This window comes from Rana temporaria, chromosome 7 (genome assembly GCF_905171775.1).
Source record: "Rana temporaria chromosome 7, aRanTem1.1, whole genome shotgun sequence".
Lineage (NCBI taxonomy): Eukaryota > Metazoa > Chordata > Amphibia > Anura > Ranidae > Rana > Rana temporaria.
In genome coordinates this window covers 88,945,216-88,957,689 of record NC_053495.1, presented here as the reverse complement: position 1 = coordinate 88,957,689, position 12,474 = coordinate 88,945,216, and the positions used below count along the sequence as shown (strand labels likewise).

The following is a 12,474-nucleotide window of genomic DNA, read 5'->3' as shown; positions in this document are numbered from 1 at the left end:
AACGTCGGCTCTCAAGCATGCCACTAGGGGCGCGCACACCCCCCGCTCGGCCCCGACTCCCGTGCGCGTGCCCGGTGGGCCTGATCGCCGATGGGCACACACGATCGCTCGTTACAGAGTGGGGACCGGGAGCTGTGTGTGTAAACACACAGCTCCCGGTCCTGTCAGGGGGAGAAATGCTGATCTTCTGTTCATACAATGTATGAACAGGAGATCAGTCATTTCCCCTAGTGAGGCCACCCCCCCTACAGTTAGAACACACCCAGGGAACATACTTAACCCCTTCCCCACCCCCTAGTGTTAACCTCTTCACTGCCAGTGGCATTTTTATAGTAATCCAATGCATTTTTATAACACTGATCGCTATAAAAATGCCAATGGTCCCAAAAATGTGTCAAAAGTGTCCGAAGTGTCCGCCATAATGTCGCAGTACCAAAAAAAAAAAACGCTGATCACCGCCATTACTAGTAAAAAAAAAAAATATTAATAAAAATGCCATAAAAATATCCCCTATTTTGTAAACGCTATAACTTTTGCGCAAACCAATCAATAAACGCTTATTGCGTTTTTTTTTTAACGAAAAATAGGTAGAAGAATACGTATCGGCCTAAACTGAGGAAAATAATATTTTTTATATATTTCTGGGGGATATTTATTATAGCAAAACGTAAAAAATATTATTTTTTTTCAAAATTGTCGCTTTATTTTTGTTTATAGCGCAAAAACTAAAAACCGCAGAGGTAATCAAATATCACCAAAAGAAAGCTCTATTTGTGGGAAAAAAGGACGCCAATTTTGTTTGGGAGCCACGTTGCACGACCGCGCAATTGTCAGTTAAAGTGACGCAGTGCCGAATCGCAAAAAGTGCTCTGGTCTTTGGGAAGCAATATGGTCCGGGGGTTAAGTGGTTAAAAATAATTTACTTTTTATTTGAAGAACAAAACAAAAAATATATAGTAAAATGTAACATAGGGCAAGTACAAATATCACAAATTTTTACAGGACAGCATTGTAGGATGGGTTTCCCAACATGTTTCTCCCATAGAATGGGCTTCTTCAGGGGAAAACTGTCCGGTTTGAGAGTACAAGCCTTCTAGAAAAACAAAAAATGAGACGTGTTATGTCAAAGTCAATAAATTACATGTCATATATTACATTGTATTACATTCAGTTACAAAAATTATATGTACACGCATCTCCACCCTCAAAGCACGGCTCCTTACCTATCTCTCCTATAGTAGGTCCAGATGTTGCCACACTTTCAAAACAGCTGACTGCGCTCAGAAAGCCATTTGTGCTGGGTGACTACAGGGGAAATAGGAGGACCAGCTATAAATTATCTATATTAAGATGTATAAAAAATATATATATATATATATAAAAGAAAAAGAAAATAATTGCGCTAAACCCAAATACACACTTGTATTAAGCAAGTGTATGTGAAGACCATTGTATCTAAATAAATGATCCAATGGAATCAGGAAGTCAGGGTTTCCTACCCTGCTGATATTGATATATGTAAACCCAGTGATCAACAACATAAGCAGTGATAAACCATAACTTCAAATAATTGAATAAACAATAACAATATTAGTGTTTAAAAAGTCCATAAAGTCCAAGACTAATTTTTAAATTAGATAGTAAGTCCATATAATGAATAAAAACACCCGTGAAGATTCCAGAAATATTGCAATTAATACACCAGACGTGAATCCTCCACCGATCATGCAGCTGCTTACCAGAAATCTGGGTCCTGCCGGACCACTATCCACATATCTCTCAACCAGAGATTTTGTAAGGCAGTAGTAACTCCTTCACTTGCACTAAACCACTCCGTGCTCAACGAGGGATATAGAAGACAACAAGACAGAGCTCCACATAGCATAAATCCGGGTAATTTATTTTTAAAAAAACAGTAGTAAGCATATGTACATACAACTCACATTTGGGTTGAATAAACCAGCATTTGGCCTGTAACGCCGGCCGGACGTGTCCAGGAACAAAAAGAGGCCACTCGTTTGGAGGAATGAAGGCCTGAGGTCATACTTTGGGTTAGGTACATCGACGACGTCCTCCTCCTTGGCTTGCTGCAGTTCCCGATTTCTCCATCTGGAGAAATCGGGAACTGCAGCAAGCCAAGGAGGAGGACGTCGTCGATGTACCTAACCCAAAGTATGACCTCAGGCCTTCATTCCTCCAAACGAGTGGCCTCTTTTTGTTCCTGGACACGTCCGGCCGGCGTTACAGGCCAAATGCTGGTTTATTCAACCCAAATGTGAGTTGTATGTACATATGCTTACTACTGTTTTTTTAAAAATAAATTACCCGGATTTATGCTATGTGGAGCTCTGTCTTGTTGTCTTCTATATCCCTCGTTGAGCACGGAGTGGTTTAGTGCAAGTGAAGGAGTTACTACTGCCTTACAAAATCTCTGGTTGAGAGATATGTGGATAGTGGTCCGGCAGGACCCAGATTTCTGGTAAGCAGCTGCATGATCGGTGGAGGATTCACGTCTGGTGTATTAATTGCAATATTTCTGGAATCTTCACGGGTGTTTTTATTCATTATATGGACTTACTATCTAATTTAAAAATTAGTCTTGGACTTTATGGACTTTTTAAACACTAATATTGTTATTGTTTATTCAATTATTTGAAGTTATGGTTTATCACTGCTTATGTTGTTGATCACTGGGTTTACATATATCAATATCAGCAGGGTAGGAAACCCTGACTTCCTGATTCCATTGGATCATTTATTTAGATACAATGGTCTTCACATACACTTGCTCAATACAAGTGTGTATTTGGGTTTAGCGCAATTATTTTCTTTTTCATTTGTTAATTTTGTTTATACACAACCTAATTGCTGCTTATTAATCCCGATCGCTCATCTTAGCGCAGTTGTTTCCAACTATTTTTCTATATATAAAAATAAACTCAGGGTGGAGAAAATTCTCCACACTGGAAACAAACACATTATAAACTGAAATAGGAATCAGCTTACAAACATAGTAATTTGAAGAGTCCCAAGGTTTAGCATTAAAGGAGTATAGAGGAAATCGAAGCATAGGCTTTCCAAACCAGACTTCACAAGAGATTACCTGGTATTGTCTGACAGCATGTATAGATCCCAGGGGCTCCAGCAGCGTCTAATCGCCGGAGCCGGTGGCCTTATATAACCCCCATTCAGTCCTCAGACCTGAAGCGGACGTAGGGACTGGACCGTGTATGCGCAAACCGCGTTGCTGACGAATTCTATGACTTGGCCAGGAAATATGGGAGGAAGTTCCCTCTGGTGGCGGAAAAAGGGCATCACACCATGTAATGAAACATAGGGCGAGCCCTTAGAGGGAAACAAAGCAACAAGTCGGAAATTGCAATAGCAGCCAGTGACTCGGGCGCCCTGCCATATAGGCTGGGACCCCCTTGGCTTCCATGTGATCACCCAATAGGCACAAGAAAATCAGATGCACGGGGCAGTCCGATCATCATGGGTCTAAATTAGGGTTGCCAACTCATCCCTTTAAAACAGAACACATATTAATTACACAGGTTCTGAGGCTAATTTAATGCAAATAAGGCACCAAGTGAGTTTAATTACCTCCTTAATCAGCCACAGAACCTGTGTAATTAATATGTGTTCTGTTTTAAAGGGATGAGTTGGCAACCCTAGTCTAAATGGTTGTCATACAAAGGAGAGGATGGTATCTTAGATGGAGCAGTGCAAGGAGCCTGGAGATGCGCATGCATTCACAATAAATTGTATTAAATACAAAAACACATATATATGGAAAGAACATAAACAATAAGGCCGGAATCACACTAGTGCGGTGCGAATTTCAGCTCTATTATCTCTGCAGAGAGATAAGAGAAGTGTTCAGCAGATTAGCAACGTTTTAGATGCGAATTTGGAGACCTTGGAGAAGTTCCGGGTGAGAGGAGAGTGGGGGAGAAGTGTATTGAGCTGAATGAGAGAAATTCCTGAAGAGAACTGAACACATCTGCGAATTCAGCTGCGTACCCATAGAAGATAATGGGACTGAATTCGCACCTGAGCCGCACCGCAAGACCTAAAAACCGCACACGGTTTGGAGGCAATGCGCAGTGCGAATGCATCGCACATATGTGAACCAGCCTCATTGAAAACAATGTATTTTGAAATGTCCTGCGAATTGGATGCTGATTTAACCCGCACTCAATTCGCATAGGTGTGAACCAGGCCTAAAGATACTGATTTAGGTATAACCATTCATGTAAAAAACCCAGGACCACGGCAAAGAGAATGGATGGAACAAGGAAAGAGGGAGAAGGGGAATAAGGGAAAAGGGTGGGATCAGAGACAATAGGGCAGGGGGGCAGCAAGATGAACGATTGCAATATATATATAAAAGGTTTATAGCTTAACATTTCATTTAACCCAGGAGACACCATCGCTTTCAATAGGTGAATCCAATGTGATTCTAAAGTCGCCATCGTTCCAGGAGTAATCCAAGATGAGGGGGAGGCCACCGATTCATGGCCACCCCCTCACGATCGCTCCTGGCGAGTCAGCTTCTTCCTCTGCCTGTGAATTGTAAACACAGGCAGAGGAAGTGATGTCATCTCTCCTCGTGGCGGTCTTTTCGTCCGACGCCGAGGAGAGAAGACATCTCAGAGTAAGTGCACAACAGTACACTGACACCAGAGCACGTAGGCACACAAAACACGCCCCAGATCACCCTCTGCACCCCCAGTCACAGTGTCACCGTTTGCTGTGTTAATTTTTTTACTGATCACAGCATTTGGTGTAATTTGTAACTGCAAAAAGTGTCAGGGCAGTTAGTGGTAGACCCCACCTAATAAAGGTTTAATCCCTTGATCGCCCCCCAGGTAACCCTTTCACCCCCTGTCGCCAGTGTCACTAAGCGATTTTTTTTCTGATCGCCGTATGTAAGTGTCACTGGTGACGCTGGTTAGTTTGCTTTTTAAAGCGTCAGTGCACCCGCCATTTATTACCCAATAAAGGTTTAATCCTGTGATCGCCCGGAGGGTGAAATCAGTTAGGTTTTACTGTCAGATATGGTCTGTGTCGCCCCAGGCAGCGTCAGATTAGTGCCAGTAGTGGTATAGTATCTGAACGGATCAATATCTGATCAGCTCTATACTAGTGTCCCCAGCAGTTTAGGGTTCCCAAAAACACAGTGTTAGTGGTATCGGCCCAGATACCTGCTAGCACCTGTGTTTTGCCCCTCCGCCCAACCCACCCAAGTGCAGGCCTGATCCCTGCGATCGCTAACAGTTTTTTTTGGTAGCGTTTGACTCAGTTGCTGACAAGCCTAGGTGCTTTTTTCCTGTGAATCTGACTAGTTGTACCAGCAAATTTAGAGTCCAAAATGGCAAATCGAAGGTACATTAGTGAAGAGACCTACACGTTTCTGAGCATGAGAGAGAGTGAGGAGGAAGTCACTCATCTGTCAGATTCAGGCTCAGAATACGATCCTGTAGACGACAGTGGCTCCATGACAGATAGCACTGATGACGAAGTTGAGGTCCCTGCCAAGGTCAGGCGTACCCGACTCCATTATTTTTCTTCTGTTGTTGAGGTGCAAAACCTGCTGGGCTTTTGTATGGAGCAGAGAAGTACTAGTGCCGCTCATCCTTCTGGTGAACTGACAAGCACCAGGGGCCTAGTACACCCTGGACGTACATCCAGCACTGCAGTAACACTTGGTGATGTGGCGAGTCCCATAAGTGCAGTTCAAGCTGGCGAGGTGGCAAGCACAAGTAGTGTCCCACTGCCACCAATAAGACAAAGACAGGCCAGTCGTGCCAATAGAGTCCTTGGGAGCCCACCACTTCTGCAGCACCCGTACTTCCCCCATTCACTGGCCAACCCGGAATTCAGGTTGAAACAGTTGATTTCACGGCACTTGATTTTTATTCGCTGTTTTTCACGTAAGATCTCTATAGATCTATTGTGGACCAAAGTAATTTGTATGCTGGTCAATACATCACCGCTAATCCCCAGTCCTCCTTTGTGGAGACTAGACATGTGCACACTCAAATATAGTCGGAATTTCGTTTTAGTCTGAAAAATAAATGTATTTAGTTATTCCCGAAATTCGTTTTTATTTTTTTCCTTTTGTTAAAAAATGCATTTGTCCGAAAATCCGAAATAATTAAGGTCTAATCTGTCATTGAAGTCTAAGGCCCCGTACACACGACCAAACATGTATGCTGAAACTGGTCCGCGGACCAGTTTCAGCATACATGTTCGGTCGTGTGTAGGCGCGAGCGGGCCGAATTCCAGCAAACATTTGCCCGCCGGGCCTTTTCCCAGCAGACAAATATTCCTGGACGTGTTTTAAAACCGTCCGCTGGAATCCTGCCCGCTCGGACATGTACGGTCGTCAGTACAGACCTACCGTACATGTCCGAGCGCCCGCCGTCCCTCGCGTGCGTCAAATGACTTTGACGCATGCGTGGAAGCCTTTAAATGGCAGGCCCGCCCACGTCACCGCGTCATGGCCGCGGCGACGACGCGGACACGCCCCGCGTATTGTTTACGTGCGGACTTCTGTACGATGGTTAGTACAGCCATCGTACAGAAGCCCTCTGGCAGACATGTACGGTGAAAACAGTCCGACGGACCGGTTTCATCGTACATGTTTGCTCGTTAGTACCCGGCCTTATGGTGTCTGTCAAATGTTCTAAGAAGATTCGACGGAGCGACTAAACTGTACAACACCCCAATCGCACATTTCCAGTCTAATTTTCCGCCTACAAGCTATAGGAGAATTCTAATGTTGTATGACACTAGTAATAATTATATTTATTAATTATTATTACTAGTTAACCAACATTTGAATTCTTCTATAGCCTATGGGCCGAGCATTTGACCGGAAATGTACGATAGCGGCATCGTACAGTTTAGCTGCTTGTCAAATCTTCTTAAAACATTCGACGGACACCATAAGCCTTCAATGACAGATTCGATGTTTGTATGTTTTTCGCTGCTTCGCCAATCTTCGTCGTTCATGTCAAATGGTCTACCCCAACACAGTCTCTTTAATGTTGAATCTTTTCTCTCTATGTCAAATCTTTCCTCTCTATGTAGAATAGTCTTGGACTAATACAGTTAAGGTTAGGCACATTTGATAGACACAGATCACTATTTTCAGCTTCATGTCAAATCTTCTATCTATATCGAACTGTTGTAGCAACAAAAATAAAGCTTTTTTTATGTCAGATCTTTCGAATTTCGTTTTCTGCGTGTTTGTTTTAGTTTGTTAAAACGATAACGAAATGACCCGAAATTCGGACATCTAGTGGAGACCCTGAATTTGATCGGCTCTACAAAATTCGGCCCCTTGTAAATCACTTCAACCAACGTTTTGCAGCCTTGTATACTCCGCATCAAGTTGTCCCCAAGTTGTCCCCATCAAGTTTAATTAGTCCCTCATTACATTTTCTGGCCGCTTGTCTTTCAAACAATACCTTCCAGCAAGCGTGCCAGATATGGGGTCAAGATGTATAAGCTCTGTGACAGGGCCACAGGCTATACATGTAGTTTTATGATTTACAAGTGAAAAGATAGTCACGTAGAGCCGGAGAACTGCCCAGATCACATAGGGAGTGCTGGGAAGATAGTGTGAAACTTGGTGTCACCCTTATTTGCAAAGGGTTACCATTTTGCCACGTTTTAGTCACTTGTTTGATCATCAAATCATTGATCATGAAATTGGCGCATGTGGCACCGTGCCGGGGCTTACCCCAGAGGCTTGTAGTTTCCCATCTTAGGCTAGGGGAGAGAGCTTGCTCAAGGTGTAATAATTTGCTCGCTGTGAAGTGGAGGGACAAAAGGAATTTTTCCTTCTGTCCTCCCTTCACGCAAACACAACAGTCCAAATTTGTACTGCGACTGGTGTTGTGGAGAAACCCCTCTGTGTCACGAATATAACCAAAACATGGAAAGGGGTGGACCTCAACGACCAGTTGTTGGCGCCGTACCTAGTTGCCCGTAAGGCCAGGCGCTGGTACAAAAAAGTGTCTGTATACTTATTTCAATTGGCTTTGCTGAACGCTCATATGCTATACAGAGCTTCAGGATGGACTGGATCTTTCCTTAAATTCTAGGAAGATATCGTCCGAGCCCTCCTGTATCCAGGCGGTGCTGCACCTCACCATCCCCAACCAAATGCAGTGAGCCGGCTGCGTGATAGGCATTTTCTGTATGCCATCCCTAGTACTCCTACCCAACGAGCCCCCCAAAGAAAATGTGTCTGTAGAAAGAGCGGATATAGGTGTGAAACCCCATATTATTGTCCACGCTGTCCTGACAATCCTGGTCTTTGCAATGGTGAATGTTTTGAACGCTACCACACACTAATGCAGTTTCTTTATCGTACATCACGGGACACAGAGCAGCATAGCCATTACATATGGGTTATATAGTGTACCTTCAGGTGATGGACACTGGCACTCTCCGACAGGAAGTTCCCTCCCTATATAACCCCCACCCATAGTGGGAGTACCTCAGTTTTTTCGCCAGTGTCTTAGGTGTTGGTGCACGTTGAAGAGCTTTGCCTATAGTTGTCCTTGGGACCCGGGCAAGCCTACCGGATCCGTCCAAGGTGCTTCATAGCCAAAGTGGACGGTACCCGGGCCCCAAGTCGTGGAGGGGTTTTGCCTATAATGCCTCTCCTTTTGGGAGGGCTGGACTCTGGGTTCCAGGACTGGTTTTCAACCTAGCAATCCTGATGCCAGCGGTGCTATATAGGTCCAGGTGTGTGGTGTTCCTAAACTGGACCCCGGTCCCTGAAGGTCTATGACCATACCCACGGAGATGGGAGAAGATTGGGGCCTTTGGCAATACCCTGCAGCGTGGATAAGGTAAGCGAGGGCCCACGGAACTTGGTTTGTCAGTGAGCCCTCCACAGGGGATTCGGGGGCAGCCTATATTATGCCTCTGTGCATGGGCAATATATGTCACCACAAAGTCTGTTTGCACTGGATGGTTTTTTCTCCCCCATGTAAATGTTCCCCTGGCTGGTCTAGAGGCTTGCTGCGCTGCCATAGGAGGGAAGGGTCCTGGAAAAAGTAAGCTGGACTTACCTCCCAGAGATGGGAGTCTTCCCTGGGTGCCTGTCTCTCCCCATAGCTCCGTCAGCGTCCACGCTGTCACCCTGAGACTTCCTGGTTCCTCCAGCAGCGTCAGGCGTGCGCGCGCGCACGTTGTAAATAGCTTCGGCGACGCGGCGTGGGGGGGTGGGCTGAGCGTAGGGCGGTCCTTCTGAAGCCTATATTAGGCTCTCAGTCAGTCACGATCGCCGTGGGACACGGAGCTGCAGCCTGAGCTGCGTGTGGTTTGTTATACCAGGGTTTTTTTGGGGAGAGTGACACCCGGTGGCCAAATTGGAGTACGCACCCTAATAAGAGCTTGGCTCTTAAATAGTGATTAAAGCCGGTGTATTTGCAGCAGCCTAAGCTAAGTAAACCCAGGCTTCTGGACCAGCAATTTAAGGGGGTAATACCTGACTCATAGTGGTTCTGTGAGTGACAAGCCCTTGAGGGAATTGTATTATCTATCCTTATAGGTTAGGGGAAACAAGGTTTTGTAATATTACCCTAACCTATTACTATTTCTATTTTAGTAACTGACGCATCTCTTGTTAGGGGGCGTGTGTTTACTCCGTCTTAATAGTCAGTGGTATTATAGCGGAGTACCTTGGGTTTGTGTCATGGCTCCTAAGGGCGCAGGAGGCTCCAAAAATGCCAAGGGCCCAAAGAAACAGAAGGGTTCCCCATCGGGCTCTGAGGATCTCGGCCAATCGTCGGCTGTGCCTTCCTCCCCAGATAAACTGGAGGTTGCTGCCCTAGACGTGCCATCAGGGTTGCTGGGTGCTGCGGCTGGCCCCATTCAACCAGCTCCTACCTTTGTTACGGAGGAGATGTTAGCCTCCACCTTGGGTGGATTTGAGCGGAGAATGGTCCCCATCCCCTAGGGTTGAGTCTCCAGACGAAGAGATCCTTTCCGCAGAGGAATTAGATTTCTCAACGGAGCAAGGGGAAGACCACTTAGAACAGGGTTCTGAGGAGTCCACAATAGAGGAACCGTTTTCAGCTTCCCAAGCAGAAAAGTTATGGATCCAGTCCCTAGCGGACATGGTACGGACGGAGTTTAAATTACCCCTCCCTGAACCTCAGGCTGCCGTATACTCTCTAGGTTCCCTAAGGGCTCCTCAATCCAATGCAGTGTTTCCGGTCCATCCCTTACTGAGGGACCTAATTTTCCAGGACTGGGTTAAACCAGATAGGATTTTTCTTCCTCCTAAAAGGTTCTCAGTGCTGTATCCTTTGGAAGAAGGTTTTTCTAAAAAGTGGGTTGTCCCTACAGTGGACGCAGCCATTTCATGTGTTAACAAAGCCTTAACTTGTCCAGTAGACAATATTCATATGTTCAAGGACCCTGTTGATAAGAGGCTTGAAACATTGGTAAAGGCCTCCTTTGCCACTGCAGGTGCAGTAGTTCAACCAGCTGTGGCTGCCATAGGAGTATGCCAGGCATTGAAGGAACAGACCAAACAGGTCTTAAGAGACCTTCCGGCACAACAAGCTCAGGACCTAGCTGACTTGCCCAGAGCCTTATGTTTTGCCGTAGACGCCATTAAGGATTCCATCCAGCAAGCTTCTCGTTTATCCTTATTTTTGGTTCATATGAGAAGGCTTCTCTGGTTAAAAAACTGGTCTGCAGAAACCCCCTGCAAGAAACTCTTAACAGGTTTTTCCTTCCAGGGTGAAAGATTGTTTGGAGATGACCTAGACAAATATATTCAGAAAATCTCCAGTGGCAAAAGCACTCTTTTGCCTGTTAAGAAGAGGTTTCAGGGGCCTACCTTTAAACGTCCAACCTCTCCAGTCTCAGGACCATCACCCTCTAGGCAGTACCGTTCGCCTGCTAACAGGTCGCAAGGGCAAGCTTCAGGCAACAAGAAGCCATGGTTTCGTAAACCAGTTAAAGCTGCCCCTAAAGCGAATTTGTGAAGGGACGCCCCCACTCTCTCGGGTAGGGGGAAGACTCCGCTTCTTCTTGGAGCTTTGGAAGGCCAGAATCTCCGACCAATGGGTTCTGTCCTCAGTGGCCCAGGGGTACAAGCTGGAGTTTTGGGGGTTTCCCCCTCCCCACTTCCAGGAGTCAAGGCTCCCAAGCGATCCTCAAAAAAGAGTCTCGCTTCTAGCAGCCCTAGACCGCCTCTTAAATCAAGGGGTGATTATGGAGGTACCAGCCCTGGAGCGCGGACAAGGATTTTATTCAAATCTATTTGTAGTCCCGAAGCCCAACGGCGATGTAAGACCAATATTGGATCTAAAAGCCCTAAACCGCTTCCTAAGGATTCGCTCTTTCCGAATGGAATCTATTAGTTCGGTAGTGGCCGCCCTACAAGGGAAAGAATTCCTCGCATCTATCGATATGAAGGATGCATACCTGCATGTCCCGATCTTTCCCGGGCATTTCAAGTTTCTTCGATTTGCTCTGGGACGTCGGCATTTTCAGTTCGTGGCCTTGCCCTTCGGGCTAGCCACGGCCCCTCGGGTTTTCACAAAAATTCTGGCCCCAGTTCTGGCCAACCTAAGATCTCAGGGGATCCTGGTTATGGCTTATTTAGACGATCTTATAGTGATCGATCTCTCAGAGGCCAGTCTGAGGCAAGCAGTAGGCCTAGTGGTAACCTACCTGGAATCTCTAGGTTGGATCCTAAATCAGGACAAATCGGCCTTACAGCCCACAAGAAGGTTGGAATATCTTGGGCTGATTCTAGACACTGTGCATCAGAAGATCTTTCTTCCCCAGTCCAGGGTGGATTCTATAAAGGAGCTAATTCAAGTGATTCTAAGCAGCGCAAGGCCGACCGTTCGTCTGTGTATGCGCCTATTGGGCAAGTTAGTGGCGACCTTCGAAGCGGTGCCCTACGCCCAAATCCAATCTCGGAAACTACAGAGAGCAATTCTCGCAGCCTGGGACAAGAGGGTCCAGGCCCTGGATCTTCCCATATCCCTGTCCCATGCAGCACGTCAGAGTCTGTGCTGGTGGTTAGTCCCGCACAACCTTCTAAGGGGAAGATCGTTCAGTCCCGTCTCATGGAGAATTGTCACCACAGACGCGAGTCTATCGGGTTGGGGTGCAGTCCTGGAAGGACTGACCCAGCAGGGGAAGTGGTCAAAAAGAGAGTCGACTCTATCCATAAATGTCCTAGAGATACGAGCAGCCCGGTTGGCTCTAGTTGCATGGACGGATGTATTACAGGACTCCCCAGTAAGGATACAGTCCGACAACGCCACTGCTGTGGCTTATATAAACCACCAGGGCGGCACCAGAAGTCAGGCAGCCCAGAGAGAGGTGGACCGAATCTTTTCTTGGGCAGAGACCCATATTCCATGCATTTCAGCAGTATTTATCCCCGGAGTGGGCAATTGGCAGGCGGATTTTCTCAGC

The 12,474-nt window shown here is 46.1% G+C and overlaps 1 long non-coding RNA gene across 1 annotated transcript; it reads right to left on the bottom strand.

Moving 5' to 3' along the window:
* Positions 1 to 905: 905 nt before the first annotated feature.
* LOC120945469 lies at positions 906 to 9,184 on the bottom strand. The gene is made up of 2 exons (XR_005750589.1): positions 9,096 to 9,184; positions 906 to 1,093 (listed from the first exon to the last, which is right to left on the bottom strand). It is a non-coding gene; the product is annotated as an uncharacterized LOC120945469 (long non-coding RNA).
* Positions 9,185 to 12,474: the final 3,290 nt, after the last annotated feature.